General features: G+C 37.8%; 1 long non-coding RNA gene across 1 annotated transcript in view; it reads right to left on the bottom strand.

Moving 5' to 3' along the window:
• LOC141577562 (uncharacterized) overlaps positions 1-23,287 on the bottom strand; it is a 712,663-nt gene that overhangs the window by 530,093 nt on the left and 159,283 nt on the right. The window contains exons 3-4 of the long non-coding RNA XR_012506817.1: positions 13,166-13,424; positions 8,794-8,897 (exon numbers count right to left, since the gene is read on the bottom strand). This is a non-coding gene — a long non-coding RNA (uncharacterized LOC141577562). The remainder of the gene's footprint in view (positions 1-8,793; positions 8,898-13,165; positions 13,425-23,287) is intronic.

Here is a 23,287-nt window from a genome sequence, read left to right as displayed (position 1 = left end):
ACGGCGACAAAAGAGGATCCTAACTCACCTCCTCCCATGAGCACACAGAATCTACAGCTACACATGGAACAACCTCCTCTGAAAAACAAAAAAAAAAAAAAAAACAAAAAAAAAAACAAAAAAAAACAGGCTGAGCAGCTTCTAGGCCTCTGGCCCTCATGGAAGGTAGGAGAGGCTGAGACAGTCTCAGGATCAACCCCACTCCCTGAGGCAGTGACTCACCTCTGGAGGGAACAAAAAACCTGTAGCTTCTCCCTAGGGCGCAAAGGGTTTGGATCTCACATTAGGCACCCCAATTTTTTAGACTTGTACATGAGGGAGGAGCCCTCAACCATCTAGCTTTGAAAACCAACAGGACCTGTGCCAACAAGACCCACAATGCACTCAGGCAGGCCCCCGAAAATGTGTCATCATCACATCGCGATGTGAGAAATGGCCCTGACAGGGCTGGCGCTCAGGCTCACCAGCCCCAGGCCCAGCAGGGAGGAGAGGGGGAGGGACGGACGCCCGGGGCTGGAGTGGGAGGGGCTCATCTGCTTGTCTGGGAGCATCACCCTGAGGGGCAGGCATCTGATGTGACAGACTTTCAGGGGCCTGCGGGGGTGCTTTGCCTCACTTCAGACGGCAGACACCAACTTTTTTTGTTGTTTCTTTTAAGCCCTAGGTTGAAAATTCATCTACTAACACAGTAACGTGAAAGCTTCAGTCTGGAAATTAATCATTGTCTCCCACCCCCTCCACAGTCACAGACACAGCCCGGAGGCTTCCGTCTCCAGCTTCAGCTGGGACCCCAGGCCTGAGCACAGCTGCTTCTCCGAGTCTTCTTCTCACTGCTCTGCTTGGTTGATCCACTGTTTACTCAGGCTTATGTCTTTCTCAGTTGGAGATTCACCCCTCATTTTAGCAAGATTCAATATCTAAGAAGAGTGTGTGGAGGTAAACTTTCTGAGTCCTTCAAGGTATGGCAGCTTTAGTTTTGCATTCACTCCTTAATAATAATATGGCTGGCCTAAGTATTCTAGGTTTAAAGACTTTTTCACTTAGAACTTTAAAAACATTGCTCCATAGTAACAGCCGTGGTACTGATGACACGCCCAGACTAGCTGTGTCTTGTCGTGTATGTTACTTTCTCTTAAGAAAGCTTTAGAATTCTCTACATTTGACTTCCTGAAATTTCTCAGTGACGTCGATGTTTAGACCTTTTTCCATGTAGAGGGACTACCTTATGTAGAGGGAAACATGTGTCTCCCTTCAGCTCTAGAAGTTTAGCTTAAAATTCCATCCTTCAGGGAGTGTTTTCCACCCCACTTTGTCAGCACTCTAATGAAAATCTGATCCTTTGAAAATTGAACACAGCTCTACTGACACCTTGATTCTGTCCCACTGAGACCCCTGTTGGATTTCTAACCTCCAGTCCTGTAAAATAATACGTTTGGGTTATTCTAAATCACCAACTTTGTGGTAGTTTGATTCAGCAGCAGTAGAAAACTAATACAGATGTTGGTAATGCAAGTCGAGTGCTACTGTAACACACCGAAAAATATGGAAGTGGCTTTAGAATTGGGTAGTGGGCAGAGGCTGCAAGAATTTTGAGGCACATGATGGAAAAAGCCTAGAGCAATTTGAATTGACCATTAGTAGAAAAATGGGTAATACTGATTTTGCCAGGAGGGACTCATCAGAAGGAAGTGAGGAGCCTGGCAGACAAATCGTCACTTTGGAGAACGCCCAAATCAGCCTGCTGGGAGAAATACTGTAGACATGAAAGGTGCTGCTAGCAAAAGCTTGGAAGGAAATAAGCAATGTATTAGCAGCTCTGTTAGTCTTCCTTTTCATGTGCAGAACTTCATGCATACAGTGTCATTCTATGAGTAGAATATCATGGTATTCATGTATTCCTGAATTTTTCTAAGTTGTTAATTAAAAAGAGGGTAGGGGAGGAAGAGAGGTTGTTTAATTGTTTCCTCCATGGTCACTTTTTCTATTTGTTTATCTTGTAACAACATTCACTGCTTTTCTAATTCTTTTAGGTGGTAGGTTAGGTTGTCTATTTGAGATTGTTGGTTTTTAAGGAAGGCCTGAATTGCTATGAACTTCCCTCTGAGGATTGCTTCTGCTGCATCCCAGAGCTTTTGTGTGGTTGTGTTTTTATCTTGTAACAACATTCATTACTTTGCAGACTTTCCTCATATGTCCAGGACAAGAGAATCCTTGTGACACAGTGGCAGATAGTTCAGCAGAATTGTGTTCTGTAGTCATGTAGCAGCTGTAAGTGATAAACGTGGACATTTCACTGAGGAGATTCCAAGCAAGGTGCTGAAATCTAAACAGTTTTCTTGTTGCTGTTCCTCATAAAATATGAGAAGAAAGAGACAATAAATTCAAGGAAGAACTGTTACACATAATGAAACAGGACTCGATACTTTGGGAAATTCTTAGCCTATTCAGATTGCAAAAGATGCTGAAATAAAGAGGTCCTGCTCAGGAAATTGTGCTCTAGAGAATGTTACTGAATAGAGTTTCACTAATAACTCAGGAAAAAAAGGTCAGAGTATTCAGGTACTTAAAAGGTTAAGCATGCAATTCATAATGCCCTCAGCAAGCTAAGAAGCCAGAAACAGAGATGGGAATATCCAGGGAAGATCTGTGGAGGAGGAACCTCTGGCCCAGGGAAGTGAATTCCAAGACATCCATGAGACATCTATTAAGTCCTTGAGAATGTAAGCCATCAGAACACTGCCAGCTTGACTGAAAAGGACAGAGAGGTTAAAAGAGGCTGTCTTTTTATTATCATTAATAGTACAGTGTAATTTGTTCTAAAAACCTAGTTTAATCCTTGTCCTCTATCTTCAGATCCAGGTTCAGTATTTCTGGCACAACTCCTTCATAGGCAGTATTGTGTATTTCCATCATAAAGTACATATTGCCTGATTATTTTTGTGTGTGATGCCCTCTGACAATGGATGATTATTGTCTAAGCTGTTAATTCACCAGGAGTTGCAAAGCAGGATGATATTCTATCATTCCTTCCTCAAGTACTATTACTTATTGCTGCTAAAATACAGTTTTCAAAAATGTAACATTGTAACTCTCATGTAAATTTAGCATAAACACGTCTAGGATTTTACTCAACTCATTAAGGAAGAGAAAAGTTAGGTAAAGAGCAGTTCAAAGTACATGTTTGAGGTGCTACAGATTTATTTTCAATTTAGTAATGTTAGAGTCACATTTGCTAGGTTATATACCAGACTGGTTGGTATCGTACTTCAGGGCTTTTCTTTTCCACTGAACAAAAACTATTTGCTTATCTACTAGATAAAAATCTACAGAACAACAGGTAACATCAGAAAGCCCGGGACCTTTAAACAGCAGTCTTAACATTGCTTAGCCTCATTTATCTTTTTGAAGGCAAACCTCCCCTCATCAACTCTGACCATGGGGAGGTACAGTTCATTTAGAAAGGAAGGGCAAATCCTGGGTCCTTTCCCTCTTTTCACCTGTGTTCAGAACAATGAGCCTTTTTTTTAGAATGTGCAACATTATGAAATCACGGATTTTCACATTTGATGTGTTCAGCCCATTGTAATTACTATCCACATTTATTTAAGCCTCTACCTTCTTAAATAAACGGAAGCATATCAAATATATTTTTAAAGAGATTAATAAAGAAAAAGCTAGTAAAAAGTGACTGTGAGAAGGACCAATGCAAATTTTGCCAGTAAGAGAGATCTTCTAAATCTTAGTGTGCTTGTGAAAGCTAATTCTATGGAGAACTGGGTGCCGTGTAGAACATAAAAGTTATGAAGAGGACAATCAGAGAATCTCAGATCTTCATTCATATTTCACAGTAAAATGAAACAGAATCAAAGTGCTAATCCTAGAAAATTGCATCCTTAACATCTGAAATGAGTAGAATCAAAACTTTCACACGGGACTGTAAACATCAGGTTTTTGATTAGTCAACTTAGCATGTGTGTGTAGATTATTAAAACTAGTAACATACAGTAAATATAAATGTCCTTTTATGCATTGTGACATCCCTACTAGCTTTCTGAGTCAATCCATACTTTTCAGGATGTTTGGGATTGGCTGACAGGCACACCTCCCTCCTCCTATGCCATAAAATTCCTGAGCTTTTCCTGTAGAAGTCACTGAATTCATTTCCTTCAGCTGTGTTTTCCTAATGCAAAAGCTAATATTTCCTTGGGGTAAATAGCTTTTAACTTTCCTTCCTGATACTCGAACTCTCAGGGGAATATAAGAGATGGACACTGTTCAAGATGTTAAGCTGTGAGGATGCAAATGTGTCTGGTTCTTAAATAGAAGCTGTCTTGCGAGATTGTCTCAATGAGTCTCAGGTGACTGAAGACAGATGTGATACATGTAATTGAAATGCTATTATTTATAAGACATTTTAATATACCTCTGTGATTTACATCAAAAAATGTATATACCTTTATTTTTAAGTGTAATACTCTTCACTGAAAGTCAGCCAGCATTAGTTTCTCAGAAGCTTATGAGCAACTAGTCTATTCATTGTCTTCACTTGGACTCCTGAGTCTCACAATTTTGGGGGGACGCCTTTCACCTCCTGCATAATTCCTTCTTACTCACCTTTTCAGACTTTTCCTCACTTACTCCAAGTATCAGGCTGCTCCGGGGCCAAGTCTTTGAATCTGTTCTCTTTCCTGTCTAGACTCGGTCCCTTACTGATCTCACCCCATGTTAAGGCATAAAGACCATCTCTACACGTAGGAGCTCCAGCTCTGTATCTCTAGCTCCGCTTTCCCCAGTGAACTTTGGGAGTACGTCCAAAGTCAGCTCCATTTTCAAATTTCTCAGGCCAAATATCCAGGCATCACCTGGATGTTTCCACACATCACCCTACACGGCACTCATCAGTAAATCTGGGAGGTTCCAATTTCAAAACATGTCCATAATTCAACCACTTCTCACCATCTCCACTGCTCTCACCCTGGACCAAGTCACCATCCCATCTCCTCAGAATATGGTATGATTTCCTGTCTGGTACATCAGGCAATTCCAGGTGGAAAAAAGATGGCAAATATGAGTCATTTAAAGGACTTAATAAAGGAACTACTGACAAAGGTGTGAGCAGAGAGAAGAAGAAAAACAAAGGATCACGTGACACCCCAGTGCCAGGACTAGCAGGAAGACATTACTACCTTCAGGCCGAGGAATTGTTACAGGAAAACAGTAAAGTAGCTAAATGTGCAGGGCCATTGGCAGAACTGGGCCCCAATGGATGGACAGAGCCAGCCAGTGGCGACCTGTACCAGCAGGAGAAAGGGTAATAAAGATATAAATTTCACTCATCTCCCAGAATCTCCTGTGAGTGTCTCTCATCAGTTGAGCCCAATGCAAGTCAGCCTCAAAGAAGCCACTCAGGAGTTAACATACGGGGCACAAAGCAGGAAGAGAAGGGTGGGGAGTGATCATCATTATTCTCCCTTGCTCCTGCCCTTGCTCCTTTTTTTTTCTTTTTTTAAACACACAGCCTGGTACGTTTTGTTAAAGACATGAGACAGACCTTGTCAGACGACTACCCGAGCTCCCGGTGAGTTTCTATCCATCAGCATAGATGTCTCTGAGGCCCTGCCTCCAGAGCCCCTCTTCCTGTGAGGGCCTTTTCTTACTGCTCTCTTGTGCAACTTTCTTGAGCTGCACCACTCTCCTTGTGGTTTCTCGGCCATTCCAGGCATACACCTGCTTCAGGGCCTCTCTAGTTTTCTTCCTTCAGCGTGAGCTCTCTGCTCTCTGTGATTCACTTCAACTTTTACTCAGACGTCCCCCTCTCTGCAAGGCCTTTCCTGGCCACCTATCTAATTTACGCCAGTCTTCGCATCAAGTCCTGACTTGCTTTTCTCATTAGAAAAAATTATTTCCTATTCTATTTCTACCGTCTAATATACTTTATATTGTATGTCAACTTAAATATCTAATGTATTTATTTTAATTTAAGCTCCCTGGGGATGAAAACTGTTCTCTTTGCTTCCCTGATGTTTTCCCAGTGCCTACAGCAGTACCAACACAGAGTAGGTGCTCAGTTAGTATTTGCTTAATGAATGAATGAAAACAAAAATGGACAGAACCCTTCTTTTCCCCCAAGCATTTTCATATGATAAAATATGTGAAATCTTGCGAGTGCTGCAGTGTTTCATTTTCAATTGGTTTTACTCCTGCACTTAGATCAACAACCCACGTACCCTTCCCTGCACCTGGCTATTTGTGATTACGAGGTCGAGCAGCCCATGTAACAATGCAGCCTATTGATTAAGAATAGTCAGATATTTAAGCACCAAGTAGCAGGAGAAGGAAAGTCTGCCCTCGTTATTTCGTTATTCAACTTCAGTTAGTAGCTGTGAGTACAGTATCCTCTGGAAGGGTGGCAGGCCCTTAGCTATTTAAATTCAGAATGTACAGCTAACAGCAAACTGTAGGAAAGTGCATCTGATGTGGGTGGTAATACAAAGGAGAATTAATAAGGAAAAATGTGTCCCAATGCTTCAAACATTATCGCATGCTTTGGAGACGTACAGTCTCTCAGTAGGCAAGTCAGAAACAAGTTGCAGTGACTGGCCCTTTAGTCTGTCTCTATTTAGCAAATCGTTTTGCCTCCTCTTTGCAAGATCACATTTGTTTATCTTCAAAGTGCTGCGTTATAAAGTCTGCTTAAATAAACTAAGTTATTTCAATTTAGAAATATAAGAGTGATGAAGATCTAACCATGTTTCTTTTAATTTTTTTTTATTATTAAAGTGTAGTCAATTTAGGTGTTAGTTTCAGGTATACAGCAAACAAATTCAGTTATATATAAATATTTTTTTCAGTTTCTTTTCCATTACAGCTTGTTACAAGAAACTGAACATAGTTCCCTGTGCTATACAGTGGGTCCTTGTTGTTTAGCTACAGCAATGTGTATCTGTTAATCGCAAACACCTAATCTATCCCTCCCCTCCCCTCCCCTCCAGTAACCACAGTTTGTTTTCTATGTCTGTGAGACTTTCTGGTTTGTAAATAAAATTTAAACATGGTATTTAGGTTCAAGTAAAATCTCTTCTGCTTTGCTTTTCCCATATGCACAATATTAAAGAACATAGAGATTACATAATGGTTCTTAAGGATTTTATCTATCTGATACCTATTTAGGAATAGAACTTAGGAAAAAAAGAAAAAAAAATAAGAGAGAAAGAGAGAAAGAATTTTAAAAGAAGGGAGAAAGAGGGTTTGAAATCAGTGTATAATGAATAATAGAAGAGTGAGTTGAAGCAGAGTATTAATCAGGTTTAGACGTCCTTTTGAAACCTTTACAAAAAAGGGGGGGGAGATGAATAGATGTTTTTGAAACCTGTGTCTAATCAATAGCAGGACATCAAAACCCAAGAGAAATAGAAATGAATTAAGAAGTAAAGATTAAGAGAGTAATAGAAAATAGAACAGGTAAAAACAGATTTAAAAAAAAAAGGGGGGGAGTTTGTCGAGAATAAACAAATGGGACCTAATGAAACTTACAAGTGTCTGCACAGCAAAGGAAACCAGAAATAAAACAAGAAGAAAACTTACGGAATGGGAGAAAATTTTTGCAAGTGAAACCGACAAAGGCTTGATCTCCAGAATATATAAGCAGCTCATATGACTCAATAAGAAAAAAATAAACAACCCAATCCAAAAATGGGAAGAAGACCTAAACAAGCAATTCTCCAAGGAAGACATACAAATGATCAAAAAGCACATGAAAAAATGCTCAATATCACTAATTATCAGAGAAATGCAAATCAAAACTACAATGAGGTATCACCTCACACCAGTCAGAATGGCTGTCATTCAAAAATCCACAAATGACAAATGCTGGAGAGGCTGTGGAGAAAGGGGAACCCTCCTACACTGCTGGTGGGAATGCAGTTTGGTGCAGCCACTATGGAAAACAGTGTGGAGATTCCTCAAAAGACTAGGAATAGACTTACCATATGACCCAGGAATACCACTCCTGGGCTTGTATCCAGAAGGAAATCTACTTCAGGATGACACCTGCACCCCAATGTTCATAGCAGCACTATTTACAATAGCAAAAACATGGAAACAGCCTAAATGTCCATCAACAGGTGACTGGATAAAGAAGAGGTGGTATATTTATACAATGGAATACTACTCAGCCATAAAAACCGACAACATAATGCCATTTGCAGCAACATGGATGCTCCTGGAGAATGTCATTCTAAGTGAAGTAAGCCAGAAAGAGAAAGAAAAATACCATATGAGATCGCTCATATGTGGAATCTAAAAAACAAAAACAAACAAACAAACAAAAACAAAGCATAAATAAAGGACAGAAATAGACTCACAGACAGAGAATACAGACTTGTGGTTACCAGGGAGGTGGAGGGTGGGAAGGGATAGACTGGGATTTCAAAATTGTAGAATAGACTACACTGTATAGCACAGGGAAATATACACAAAATGTTATGATAACTCACAGAGAAAAAAATGTGACAATGAGTGTGTATATGTCCATGAATAACTGAAAAATTGTGCTGAACACTGGAATTTGACACAACATTGTAAAATGATTATAAATCAATAAAAAATGTTTAAAAAAATAAAAAATAAAATGTGCTTAGATATTGAAAGTAGATCCATGTTTTATATATAGTTATCAATTTCTACAACAAAAAATTTAGAGAAGACTTCTAATCTACAGAAAAAGTCATGACTTAGTTTTCCTTTATCAAACAATTAAACACAGACTCCTAAAAGTAATGGTGTCACACTTACTCATTTCTGAGAAATCCGTCTTAATTGCTGACTTCGTATCCCCTCTTCTACTGCTCATCAGTGTAGTCCATCTCTTTGATCTCAAAGTAGAAGCTCCTTAAGCCCTGAAAGTAGAGAAATAGGAAACATGTTATACATTTCTGAATTGCCAAAGGCAAATGGTTATATAAAACTTTAAATGAATCTACTATGTAATACATAAAAATGCCAGGCAATAGCTAAGGTCAGGCTACCTATTTAAATATATACACTAATTAACTGAGAGACACTGAAGCTAAAGAACTCGGTCATTTCAAGGTCAAACACAAACACACACACAACATATTAGAGAATGTAAAAGCTTAAGATCCTCATGAGAACTAAATAAATCGCAATCTTACTGTGAAATGCATGCATGAAAATGTCTGTTTGGGTGTTCAGAGCATCAGAATTTTATAAGCTAAAATAAATTCAAGGTATATGAACTTGAATCTGGTAAGAAAAACCTGAAGAAAGTCTTGTATTCTAGTTTATATAATTATAAAATGATAGACTGACAGTTTTCAGACATGTTTCACATGCTTCTCCATTTTCTTTTGACACTTATTTTATGGAGAGACCTACTCTACTTGCCATCTCTTTAAAGATTTTCTGTGTGATAACTTTAAAGATTTCTTCATCACCCTTGATATTAAGTGTCTACTTTTATCTTCCAAGTATTTTTCATAATTTTTGTCTTAATCCATATAAGAAACTTCTGTACTTTTATGGTATTCTGCAGCTGCACTAAAAAGTCTTGTTGAACATTTATTCTGCCTGTAACTTGAAGGGCACGTTTTCGGTAAGAACATGGGTCTTTCCTGAACTCCTGAAACGTCTCTTACTCTCTTCCTTCATGTTTTTATTTTTATCAAACTTACGTAGTCACTACTTTAAAAGAGTCGTAGGATTATGTATATTTTCCTGTGAGAAGTAGCAGTTCACTGCCCTCCATACCCATCTTTTCAAACAAACCGACCTCCCCTCTTTTAGCACATTATTATGGTACTTTCTAGATCTCTTAATATTGCTAACTGATTTCTTCAGTTTTAAGCATTATCAATATTGACTTGTCACCATAGAGGGTGACTAAGCCTTCTTTCTTCCCTCTGCATTCCTCACACACCCATATACAAACCCTTTTGTGGCAAACACACCCTAAGGTGACCCCCTATGAGTCATAAACCCTAAACAACCCCTCCCTAAGTGCAGGCAGAACTTATGACCTGCTTCAAGTCCACAGAATACGGCAAAGCTCAAGGATTTTTACTGATGTGATTAAAGCCTCAAATTAGTAGAATTTGAGTTCATCAAAAGGAAGAATGTCCTGAGTAGGCTTGACTTAATTGGGTAAAATCCTTTGAGAGAGGGACTGGGGCACTCCCAAAGGTCAGAGACGTTTTCTTACTGACCTTAAAAGAAGCAAGCACCATGAGATCTACAGGCGCAAGAAATGAACCCTTCCAACTACCTGAGGGAGATTAGAACCCGGTCTTTCCCCAGATGACAATACAGCCCAGCCTTGATGGAACTTCAGCCTTGACTGAAGCCTTGTGAAACCCCCAATCAAAGCAGCCATCTAAGTTCTGCCTGCACTGCTGACCCACGGGAACTGTGAGCTAGTACAAGTGCATTGTTTGAAGACTAAATTTGAGTATTTTGTTACTTAGTAACAGAGAACTAGTATTCCTTCCCTTTGTAACCTCCCAAATTGCCAGCATTGGTCTTACCAATTTTGAGTGTTAGTATGAGTATGACATGTAAGTGCTTTTACTAACTGCAGTCAGCCACGGCTACCTTTCCTTCCTGCAGACGAGATAATCGCTGCTCTCTCTCCATCACCCCTCCTTTTTTTTCATTTTCTTTCTTTTTTTTTGATATTCATCTTTTTGATATTTTGATTTTTTTGACATTTCATCTTTTAGCTGTCTAATTTTCCCTCAAGAGAGTGAAATACATTAGTATTCTATCAGTTTCAGTGTCCTGGGTCTATTCCAGAGGGTCTTTTGGTGCTGTAATCAGAACTCATCTCTCCCTAGTCCTAACACAAGCTATCATGCTGTCCCCTCCATCATGACCATCTTGACTTCTCTCCTGTGTTGCAGACATTGTTTCCTATGTCCTATGTGTTCCCCTCTCTTATCTCACTCTTGTCCTCTAAGAGCTTCACGTTTTTACTCTACCTACTGACTGCACTGACAGTTTGGCTGCATATAGAATTGTAGTGAGAAATAAACTCCCTTCACAAGGCTGAAACCTAACTGCCTAAGTACCTTCCAGGGGTGTTATTGGGAAGGACAAAGCTATTCTGATTCATTTTCCTCTATGTGTCACCTAGTTTTTTCATCCCTGGAAGTTAAGAAACTTCTCTTCATCTAAAGTGTTTGAAATTTCAAATGGATGTGCCTTGGAGAGTTTACACCAAGATGATTTGCTTTTGCAAACTAGTCCATTTATGGTTGTTTCTCTTTTAATATTTTAATTTTCATTGTTATATATAGTCATCCCTCAGTACCTATGGGAGATTGGCTCCAGGACCCACCAAGGACACCAAAATCTGCAAATGCTGAAGTTCCACAGTCAGCCCTCTGAATCTGCAGTTCTACATCTGCAGATTCAACCAACTGCAGATCATGCAGTACTACAGTATTTATTGAAAAAAAAAAATCTGAATATAAGTGTTCAAACCATGCTGGTCAATAGAACAATTCAAGAAAAGCAATGGAAATTTAAATCATGGTCTATATTCATGAAAGACAAATTAATAAGCCACACAACTTTGCTAGACAGAATTTCTGAAGATATCTCACTATATCATGGCTGATTCTTTTCATTTTGTTTCTAGGATCCTCAGTGCATGGCAATGAGAGGAAAATTTCTCATCTAGTTAACATCATCCTAAAAACAATGAAAAATGGTAAAAATATGAATGTTTGATACTCATCCTCCCTCCAAAACAATTAAGTAAGATGAAAAGGAAAGTGTTTTACTTCTAATAGATGAACAGCAAAAATATCTATTCGTTTATAATTAGAGTAAGAACATTGCCAAAATGATATGTGAAAGCATCATGACTCATTTCTGTTATTAATTTACACTTGTTAAATATTGGAAATAAAACTGTCTGTCAATGATGGATTATGTCAAGGCCCTGAAAGTGAATGGAAACCTCAGAAAACAAAAATAAAATGTTGATATAATTTAAAACAATTAACTTTTTTTGAGGCATTAAAGAATCTGACTCAGAATGGCTTTGTTTTAATTATTAAGGTTCACACTTATCTCTTTATCTGTAATAGTTACCCAACTCTGTGATTGTTTTTAAAAATTAGTATACAAGCACTTATATCTGAAAGAATAAGGCAAGTAATATGCATTATTAAGTTTCTATTATTATAAGCCAAGCCCTTTTCATACTTTTCATTTTAATCCATATTACAAACTTCTGTGATATTTACAGAAAAGGAAACAGAAGGTCAGGGAGGTTAAGTGCATTGCTCAGCTACACAGTGAGTAGGTGGCAAATGAGAATTCCAATGTAAGTCTATCCAACACACAAACCATTTTCTCCTACTCCATACATTTCAATTTTTGCTCAAATATCTTCACAGACTAATTTCAATAAATAAATGGTCAACTCTACTGACAAAAGTGTTAGTAAGAGTAATGGCTGTACAGTTTCTGCATGGTTTATATGAATACAAAAACTGACACAGAAAGAATAAGCCCGTGCCCTCTCCCTCCCCATCCTGAGGCTCAAGGATGGGCAGGTGTTTCCTTCACCACCAAATAAAATGGATTTCCCACAAGGTTTTGTTTCTTTAGGAGATCCCAGAGCCCTGGGATCAGTCTTTGTCATAGGAGGGAAAACCCAAGACAAGCGCTTTAAGAGGGCTTTGATTTCCCCAAGCTTTTTAATCTCAAAATTAAGAACAGTGCCCCTCAGTATGTCCCAGGAGTGGTCCCACTGGCATGCTCCTAGCCCTATTCCACATCCTCCCCCAAGACTTCCCCCAGAAAAACTCAGGTCTCCACCTCATCCCCAGAAGTCACCAGAGCTTCACCTTAGAAAGCACTTGACTTTGCCACTATAAACTAAGGTCTCTCTACATGAAAACTGCAGGCAGTCTGGTTTCTTCTTTGCATGCATTAACTGCCTCACCTTGCAAAGCTAAGTGAAACTGGAGCCTTGGAGGGAAAATAGTCTGTGTTTTCTTATCAGGTGATAATTAGCTGTTCCAAAAAAAAAAAAAGTGGTAAGTTCTTTAAAAATCACTATCTACTAATTTAGAAAAAATACAGAAAAATGTGTTTCTTCTTTTAGGCACAAATGTGAAACGATGCTTTTTCTTACCATTTAGTAACGCCAATGCGAGGGATGCAGCACGAGACAGATGACGTGTTTTCTCTTCCCTTGTAAAGCAGTTGAAGAATGGGAAAAGACCCGTTCTTCAGGCTGTGCTTCTGGCTCTGCAGACTCAGCCCCCCACCCCAAAGCCCAGCAGCTCTTAGTGTCAGAACATTTTCACTCATCTGAAGTTTAACTTCACTTTTTCATGTGTTTCTTGGTGGAGAAGCCAAACAGCTGCTTGCTACTCTGGTAGCAACACTTCCTGTTTAGGAAAAATATATTTTTTAATATAAATATATATTTATATTTACATATTAATTATTATAAAATTTAATCTTCTGTTCTAGGATCAAAAATAGCGTTAAAATTTTTGAATGTCTAAAGCTTTCTAAAACATAAAGGTATTTTAAATATGACCCCAACATTTCCCATCTCCTGGTCTCTTCTATACACCTTTGCCATTCCTCCCACTGAAAAGTGCTGTGTCTTCTACACTTGAATTCAGGAAAACTTGTCACCGCTTTGGTCAACTGAGCACAGAAGAAGTGACACTGTGTGACTCTGATGTTATGTCATCAAATGTGTTGTAGCTTCTGTCTCATTCCCTGACATGCTCGCACTTGGAGCTCTGAGCCAATGTGTGGAAAGTGTGACTACCTAGAGCTGCCACGCTGTGAGGAAGCCAAGACATGTGGAGAGGCTACGTGCAGACTTTAAAGTTGGCAGTCCTAATCTTCCAGTCATCCCAGACCAAGAACCAGACTTGTGAGTGAATGAGCCTTCTGGTGATTCCAGCCTCCAGACTTTGAGACCCCAAGGGCGGAATAAAGCTATCCTGCTGGACCCTGTCCAAATTGCTGATTCACAGAATCTGTGCATAAAAAAATGGTCATTGTCATACGTTACTTATTTTTGGAGTAATCTGTCCCACAGAAATCGTCACCAGAATACTCTCCCCTCAACTAACACAACATGCTACTTCTCATTTAGTTTTTACATTCTTTGATTGCTTTCTGGTCTTACCTGTCTGCTAAAGTCACAAAGTAACGGGAATTTACTCTTCATATATTTCCACACTCTTTCCTTCCAAGTGCCACAACCCTATTAGACATTTACATGACTGAAACAAGTGTCCATAACATTTCCAGAGCAAAAATTATCTCATCAACTTATTATTCAGTCTCAATAGAGTAATCATTAAAACTCTCAAGTATTCGTGCTCTCTCAAAACAGGTTTTTCCCAGCTCAGAGAAAGGCCTGGAATATCACCTCCAAGCAGAGATTCAGTGATACCTGCATTTGTTAAATTCCAAGTCAAGTCTTCCTGCTTGTATAACACATTCTTAATTCATCACTTAACATAAGAATGTTTCCTCAATCCACAAATTACATTTCAAACATTCATTTTTTTAATAGTAGCTCATGGAAGAAATTACTAACTTTAAAATCCTAACAAGCTTTTTGGTATCTGAATTCATTCAATTTTGTCTTTAAAATTTGAATCTCCCCTCAAATGGTCTGGGCTAACATCATGGACCATGTTTCTTGCTACATTAGTGCCAGTTCTACTAAAATTTTTTGTTTGAGCATATCTTTTAGTTACTAGGAGTAATACAATGAAAAATTAGCAATCAAAGAAAGTATGAAGTATACTGTGAAAATGTAAATAAGAAAATTAAGACAGTTACTCTATACAGTGGTTCAGTAACTTCATTATTTTTGTGAAATTTACTAGTCAAAAATATTTTACAAGAAGGAAACATTTCCTTTACAAAATAGAAAGCATTTATCTTATGTTTACCTCTGTGAAAACTACTGAAAGAAAAACTTAGTTACTAACTGTTCAAAGTCATCACACAATTACATACTTTACAGGGCAATGTAATGATAAATTTGTTTGCAATGGTGGAATGTTTGCTTTATTTGGGGTTCATAATAAAAATCCATAGGAATGACCAGTTTTAATAAAATACGCATGTAGGGAGAAAACCTATTTGGTGCATTTTCAGATTAAAGCTTTCTCCCATTTTTTGTCCAAATAAAATATTTGCTTTTTAAGTTAGTGAAATCATATATTAGAGCCATAAGGTGACTTTTTCCTGTATATTATGTTCATGAAGAATTTGGAGTTAATCAAGGTAAATCATAATGAGACCTATTTCACAACTATACACTTATTAAAATTAATAATACAAATAATAAATGTGAGTATTTATGCTACTGCATATTTTCTAGGCTTTGTCCTAAACTCTTGATGCCTTTTCTTATTTAGCCTTTACATAATGTTTATACGACAGTTATTACTATTACCTCTATTTTATAGGCAACACATTAAGGAAATTAGCTCATCAATCAAGTCATGGAGACCTCAAGGCAGAAACTCACCTACATATTTGATTCTAAAACCATTTGTGCCCCTTCTACATTACAGTGCCTGCCAATCATATTTTAGAGACATTTACATAATGTATTTCCTGATATCTCTAAGCATTTATAATCTCAAACTAACCAAAAAAATTTAAAGTATAAGAAGCAAAAAACTAATAGACATTGCATAGTTCTTTATTAAGACAGAAGATATTTTTCCACTAAAATTTAACTTCTTTAAACAAACAAAAGGATACCAAATATACACACCATAACATGGAAAATTATTTTACAGAACGTGAAATAAAACAGTGTTGTAAGAGTACAAGGATATATACATGTATTTCTGCATGATTTTTTTAACTGTGGAGAAGAGAAATGAAAATATATTATACATAACCTTTAAATATATATAACCTTTACAGTTTTGACACCTGATTGCCCTAAGAAAGTATTTGCAGGATTAGTTAACACTCACAACTTTGGATCAAAACAGCTGACAGAAATTGATACAGGAGACAGCTGGAGGGTAATAATTTTTCCGTATGTTTAATGATCTTAAGCCTAAACTCAAGTACCTGTTTCTATTACCTAGAAAGACAGATGTTCATAAACAAACTTGAAACCTTTGAATAAGAAATTTAAATTTAATTTTAAATTTAATTTTGACTGTATGCTTCATGAGAGCAATAATACATTGGCTTATACCTCTTTATTTCCTATGTGAAAATACTGTTCAGCACATAACTGAAGCACAATTAATACTTGTGTGATAAATCACTTAAGTAACATTAGTACATAACCTAACAGAGTTAACTTTCAAGTTCACCTAGAATGACATCAAGACAGAGGTCACATAGGGAAGAGTTTTTCTTTATTTAACCAACTTCTACCATAAAACTATTGTATAAATAACATCTTTAACACAGTAAAACAAATCCACCATAAAAACAGAAAACAAAGAGAAAACTGAGAAAGTAATTTGTAATAAAATGATAATGTTCATATACCAAAATCAAAATAAAAGAACTATAAATATGGCAGGAAAAGCATGGCTATCTTAACAGCAAAATGCACACAGGCCAGGAACACAGAATTCATAAAAGAAAGAATAAATGAAACAATAAGAAAAATGTTTAGAATTACTGGTAATCAAGTCAATTCAATTTTGAATTATTTTTTATATATATCAATTAGACAAATTTTTTTTTAAAATCCCTGGTGGGAGATGAGGAGAGAAAGGGCAGTGTTGGGTACTAGTCTTGGGAGAATGAACTTGTATATTTCTATGGGTAAGTTTGGAAATAATTTTAAAAACATATCCAATAAGGAGTTTGATTTAAGAAACTGGGTTAAAAAATAATGATATGATAAAGTATTTTAAATGATAACAAGACAAAAACTTTAGGAAAAATATCCATAAAAGAAAGCCCAAATATGAAACAAACCAAATAAAACATGATTTAGTGAATTTTAAGACTACATCTGACTATAATTAAAGATTCTTCTTTGAGCTATACAGGTTTTGTGGCTTATAATTTTTTTTTTTGTCTCTGAGTCCAATCATAATATGAGTTTCCAATTGTGACTGATATTTACATAATTATATTGCTGTTCATTATTTATCAAATTTTAGATTAACTCTGAAAGCACATCCTAGGAGAATTAATTACCATAATAGAACAGCATGTAAGAGTTATAAACTCTGATAGCAAAATAATGACAAAGCTGAGAGAAGCTAGCAAAGGAGAAGGCAGGAGAGTAATGTAGGAACCTTTTTTTTTTTAACTCATTTTGCATAATGGAGTGTCAAGAATTATGGCCCAAAGTTGACTAAACAATTTATCAATAGTAATGTATTCAATTATAAGTTACAGGAAAACAAGGATTCAGAGAAAGGAGAACACATGTGAGTGTGTCTGCCTCAGTCCTGGGCTGGTACATCTGGTCAACAATTTCATGAAGAGCTGGGACCCTTCTGTCTTTCTTCTCTAACAGCGTCACAGAATGCCTGCTGCCCCCCACCCACACCCCATATTTATGTTCATATTCCAGACAGACGAAGAGGGCACAGCCAAGGCTGAAGAGAAGATGGGTATTAAGGGAGTCACTTAATAAGATCTGCCATAATGAGGAAAATAGTTTTTAGTACATAATACGAAGTCTTCAAAGTACTATTACTAATAACACTCAGGAGATGGGTGCACAGCAAAACTGAGCTAAAACTCCTCGTTACTTAGATGAAGGAATCAAAATCATTCCCTAAGTTCATATATTGAGAAATTCAAATAATCACCAGAAAAATTAAAACCAGAATTTAGAGGCAGTTTTTTCTGAACAGAGCTGAGTGGGAGGGTCTCAGGACACTTGTGCTTTTAGTCTATTTGTTTATTTCACAAACACTGATTGGTTGACTCTTAGGCCCAGAGAGTTTCTCTCATCACTGGGGATGCACCAAGGGTAAGACAACAATGTCCATCCCCTTATTTATATTCTAGTAGCAAGTAAGACAGGCAGAGATATACATATAATCTCAGACAATGACATGTGCTAAAAAGAAAGCGATGGGTTCAGGGTGATTTGAGATGGAGACAGAATCTCTCTCTCTGAAGAGGTGACCTCTGAGCAGAAATGAGAACGAAGTACAGAACTGATCCCCATGAGAAGATTCAACTACAGGGAACAGGTGACTACAGATCTACCGTGTCTCAGAGCATGGGACAGTATTTGCTACCTTGAAAAGCCAGGTAACTGATTCCCACCTCTCTACCAGGCACTAATGAGGTTCAAGTTTTTCTGTTATTGATCAAGCCCATCAGAGTTGCACTGACCAACTTTATCCAAAGCCATGAAACAAACTGGCAGGACTAACATTGAATCCATTGTGTTAACACAATTGCTGAGGCCCTAACACAATATCTATTCCAATGATATATTCTAGACTGTAGCTGCTGACAGAATCCAAAGTTTTCCCAGGCATGGAGAAACTCTAGCTAAGAATGAACAAAATAACAGAGTAGAGAGAATGATATAGGATTTTAATCTAAGCTAAAATTCTGGCCTTTAGACTTATGAGAGCAATACAATTTTATTTCAGATTGGATACTTTTGAAATTATAATCTTTGACCTCATTTGTAAAAGGATTCTATTTTTGAGCTTTAATTTCTTCCAGGGAATTTAATAAGTGCAGAGGACAAATTTGGGGTGACTTGTGTTAGTGGCATTCTGTTGGCAAAAGGTATTTGTGTGTTTGTGTGTTTCATGATAGCACTCATCCTCAATGCAGAAATTTCTATATGATACATTGGACAGTATGGCTACATATACTTTGGATGAGATATAGAATAGGGTATGAAATTTCATCCTGTAAATCATGGTGTTGATTTAATAACATATTCTCCTGAACCACTCCGGATAGGTCTGAATCACTGCAGAAAAGTGTATAATGCCCACCAGTGGTCTCGGCAGTAAGGATCCAAGGGAGCAGTGGAGGGTCCTGAGGGAGGGAGCCCATGAAGTTGGGAAGAGAACTGTGCTGGGAATGAGGATTGCCCACCCCTGGGATTGAGTTGGCTAATAACCACACTCTGCTTAATTGTATCATTGGGTGACTAAGTCCAATGGGTTAAAAGAATGCAATGTTGGGGGAATATTAGAATGAAAAGCTTCTCATCAAGGGAGCAGAATTATGGTGACACTCCTGGTCTCTCATGGCCCCTCTATCTCAAATGATAAGTAAGGAAAGAATAAACAAGGTAAACTAGCCTCAGCGCCTCCTCTCTTTTCTTTCCTAAGAGTTTCCTGCCAGGAGAGAGGATGTCTGCTCCACAGTGCTGCCTATGTCCATGGAAAAGAGTTCCTGTTTCTGGGGAGTGGATAGTACCGACAGCTGGTCCAATAGCATCTGAATCCACCAAAGATTTTTTATTTTGTCAGTTCTCTTAGAAACTGTCCCTCTGGCCTTCCAAACACCTTAGGTCAGCAATTCTGTGATACAGTTTTGGTTTTAATCCACAGCACCCAATATTTATAAATAACTAAACCTATTATAATGCCAGGTGGTATATAACAGCACATATCATTTAGACCGCAAAGATTTAAGCAACTTTCCCAAGCTCACCAAGTGGTAGAGCAGAGACTTAAATCTATACCCATCACCTACTGTGCTGACAGAAAAAGCCGGTTCTCCTGCAGGAAACTGCCTGCCATTCTTTCCCACACAAGAAACATTTGAGCCAGAATTCTCTTTTACAGTAATCTATCTACCACAAGTAGAATAAAGTTTTATCTCCCATTGTAAATAGAGAGCACAATTCTCTTAAGTGACTATTATATGAAATATCAAATCTACAGGAAAACTAGGGTGGGTCTGCTCTAATAACACTTTCTCTTGGGAATTAACAAGGCACTTCACAGGGCTCTAAGTGTCATATTCTGAGCTCATATCCTGTAATAATCATGTCGGGTCAGGGAAGACCTCTTTCTAAATGAAGTGATGAGAGACAGGCTAGGTTCTCCAACCAACATACTGGAATACCTTCCCTGAAATTTTGGGTTCCACATGCAAAGACAGTCCTCTCTGTCCCCTAAGGATAAGCACAGTCAGCTCTGCTGTGGCCCTTACCCGCTTTCATCAGGCCATGCTTGGCCCTCTGCTCTATTTCCCAAATGCATACTTCAAACATGTCGTGATCTTAATTCTGGAAATTGTTCTCTGTAAAATTGTGCTCTTTTTCATAGTGCTTAAGAAATAGGCATAAACTTCTGTGGAAATTTAATTTCCATTAAATATTAAGACTCTATTCTGTGTACTTCTGATGCAGAGATCAGAAACTAGGTGCTTCAGAAAGTATGTATGGAAATAAATGAGATGAGATACATCTTTGTCAGCCCAAGGAGCTTACTGTCTACAGGGAACTTAAGGGAAGTCCAAATGGAATATAAGTGGTAAACTATATAAAATGTCATGAAAGAGACACAAATCAAATGCTATGAGAAATCAAAGGAGTAAAACTTCCATACTATTCAGGAATTAGGAGAGAAATTTTAAAGATGTGGTATTTCTCATTGGCCTTACTACACAAGTAAGATTTCAGTAAGCAATGACAGAAAGAGACAACTCTAGGTGAGAAAAAACACAAAGAAAATAGTACAAAATACAGAAAACAGAAGATGTATTTATAAAACATTCTTGAGTTTAATATGGTTGAAATGTGTGTGTAAGAGCAATGCAAAATGAATTTGGAACTAGATGTTTGGGTTTATTAACAAGTTCATACTGTACAGCACAGGGGACTATATTCAATATCTTATAGTAACTTACGGTGAAAAAATATGAAAATGAATATATGTATGTTCATGTATGACTGAAGCATTATGCTGTACAACAGAAATTGACTCAACATTGTAAACTGACTAACTTCAATAAAAATATGTATTAAAAATAATAATAATATAAAAAAGAAGAGTTTAAACATCAAAGTGAGGGATTACAATTGATTCATAATTAAAGGGAAGTCTATGATAAAGATTTTGTGTAGGAAAACAACATGACTTCTCTGGCTGTAGTTTAAAGACAGATTGCCACACACCTAAAAGGCTGTATTTTCCAGCTTCTTTTAAAGCCAAGCGTGGACATGTGCCCAAGTTCTGGCCGAGAAAATTTAGGAAATGTTGTGAATACTTCTCAAAATTCTTCTTAAAAGGAAGAGAAATGTTGTGAATATTTCTTGAACTTCTTCTTAAAAGGAAGGGTGCATCTTCTCCCCTCTCCCCCCTTTCTGCTGCCAGGAATACTAATAAAGTGACCCTCAAGCAGCCACAGGTCCTAGAAAGTGACTTGAGAATACAAGTCATGTGAATTGGGGAATAAAATAGAAAGATCTTAGTTTTCTGAGAGACTGGATCTTGTACAATCTGATGTTGACTTCCTACTTCTGGACTTTCTTATAGAGAAATAAGTTTCTACTTTGTTAATACCATTGTTATGGGAGGACCTTAATTTGGCATCTGGAGCAAATCCAAGCTAAGCAGGTGGGCACTCAGAAGGTTAAGTGGGCGAATACAGCCCTTTTACCTTCAATCTCAATTTTGGAAAACTCAGCATGGCAGAGTTCTACTTCACAAGTGTCAAGGGGTAGCAAGAGGAAAAATACATAAGCTGTCAATCAAAAAAAATATAATTAGGAACTAGAAAATTGAAAAAATGGCATTTATTATTTTCAGTCATAATCTATTAAACTTATTTTCAACGTTGTATGTGATTCAATCAATTTTGTTCACTGCTAAGTGTACCTGATTTCCATTTTTTACCCCATTTTGTTTAATTTTGTGCCACTACTTATGGTAAAATATAAAAATTATGAAAAATAGATATCCTGAAATAGTGAAATTTTGTTAACATAAAAAGTGTTTCAATGGCACCTCAGTTGCCTACTGTCATTTGCAAATGCTACAGTTAGTTCTTTACTTCTTAGCTTGAGAAAGGACACGTAGAAGGGAATGGAAAGAGGAGACTGTGCTCAAGCCAATGAAACACACTCTCCACCCCCACACTCACCCACATGTCCAACATACACCAAAGATGGCCCTTTCTCTTGTCCTACCAAAGCACTGGATATTTATTCCAAATACTTCATTCAACCAAACAGAGCACATAAATTTGAGTGAGTTTTAGAGTCACAATAGGATCCAAGTGCAGAGGTAAATAAATATTACATCCTCCACCCAGACAGCCACTGTTCTTTCTGTGAGTGGAGTATAGATTGCTGCACTTCAAGAGTAACATATTTTAACATCTGTGACTTAAGTTTGTGTGTAATTCATTAGTAAAAATGCTCATCTACAAGTTCATATATAAATACTGCCTTGGTGCTGCTTCACCTTGATCTCTTTGATGCATATGACCGTTCCTTTTTCATCACATTTTTCTTTCTTACCTTCCATGAAATAATGCTTCTCTACTTTTCTGTTTCTCTTTCTAACGATGCAACTACTGCTCTGTTTCCTGGGGTCTGTTTTTCTCCTCCCATTTTCTAACTGTAGATCATCATTTTATTGCCTTCCTATTTCAGAGTTATACCCTAGACACTTCCACCTTCCCCATCTAAACTCCCTTTGTTCTTTGGAAATCTCATCTAATTTCATCATTTCAACACTAGAACCTGCTGAATGAAGGAAAAAAAAAAAGCACAACGTAAACGTTGGGAATTAGGTTTTATGTGGTGGACTTTCTGAGGACCTCAAGCTCAGGAGGCAGCCTCTCAGAATAGCTCTGAGGGGCTGCTCCAAAGAGGGAAGGGAGGCGCCTGGATACATAGGGGTTTTTGCAATAAAGACCAAGTAGTCGGAATATCAAAAGATTACTGTTAATTAAAGAAGCCCAGATATCTCAAGTTAATGAATTTAGCACTTTTTTATGCATGGGAAGATGCAAGAGTCTGGGCTCCTTGAAATCACTCCTTTGACATGCACCTTAGCTACGCTAGGGCCAGTGTCCTCTGCTTCCCATCCTGTGTCCCCTCAGGGGGCACCACTATGGGCGGGCGGCTGCAGTGGCTGAGGGCTTGGCAGTGGGGAGCCTGATTGTCTCCAATCTGAGTTCCCACACCTCAGGGCTCATCATGGGGCGGCTGTCATGACGATGGCTGCAACATCCTGTATTCACTGATACGGCAGGCAACATTTTTCATTCACACATCTGTGTTAGTGATAGTGACTCTAGTGCTTACTGCCACAGCTCTTGCCTCTCTTGTGAA

Source organism: Camelus bactrianus, chromosome 4 (genome assembly GCF_048773025.1).
Source record: "Camelus bactrianus isolate YW-2024 breed Bactrian camel chromosome 4, ASM4877302v1, whole genome shotgun sequence".
NCBI classification, from domain to species: Eukaryota; Metazoa; Chordata; class Mammalia; order Artiodactyla; family Camelidae; genus Camelus; species Camelus bactrianus.
This window is presented reverse-complemented; position numbering and strand designations above follow the sequence as displayed.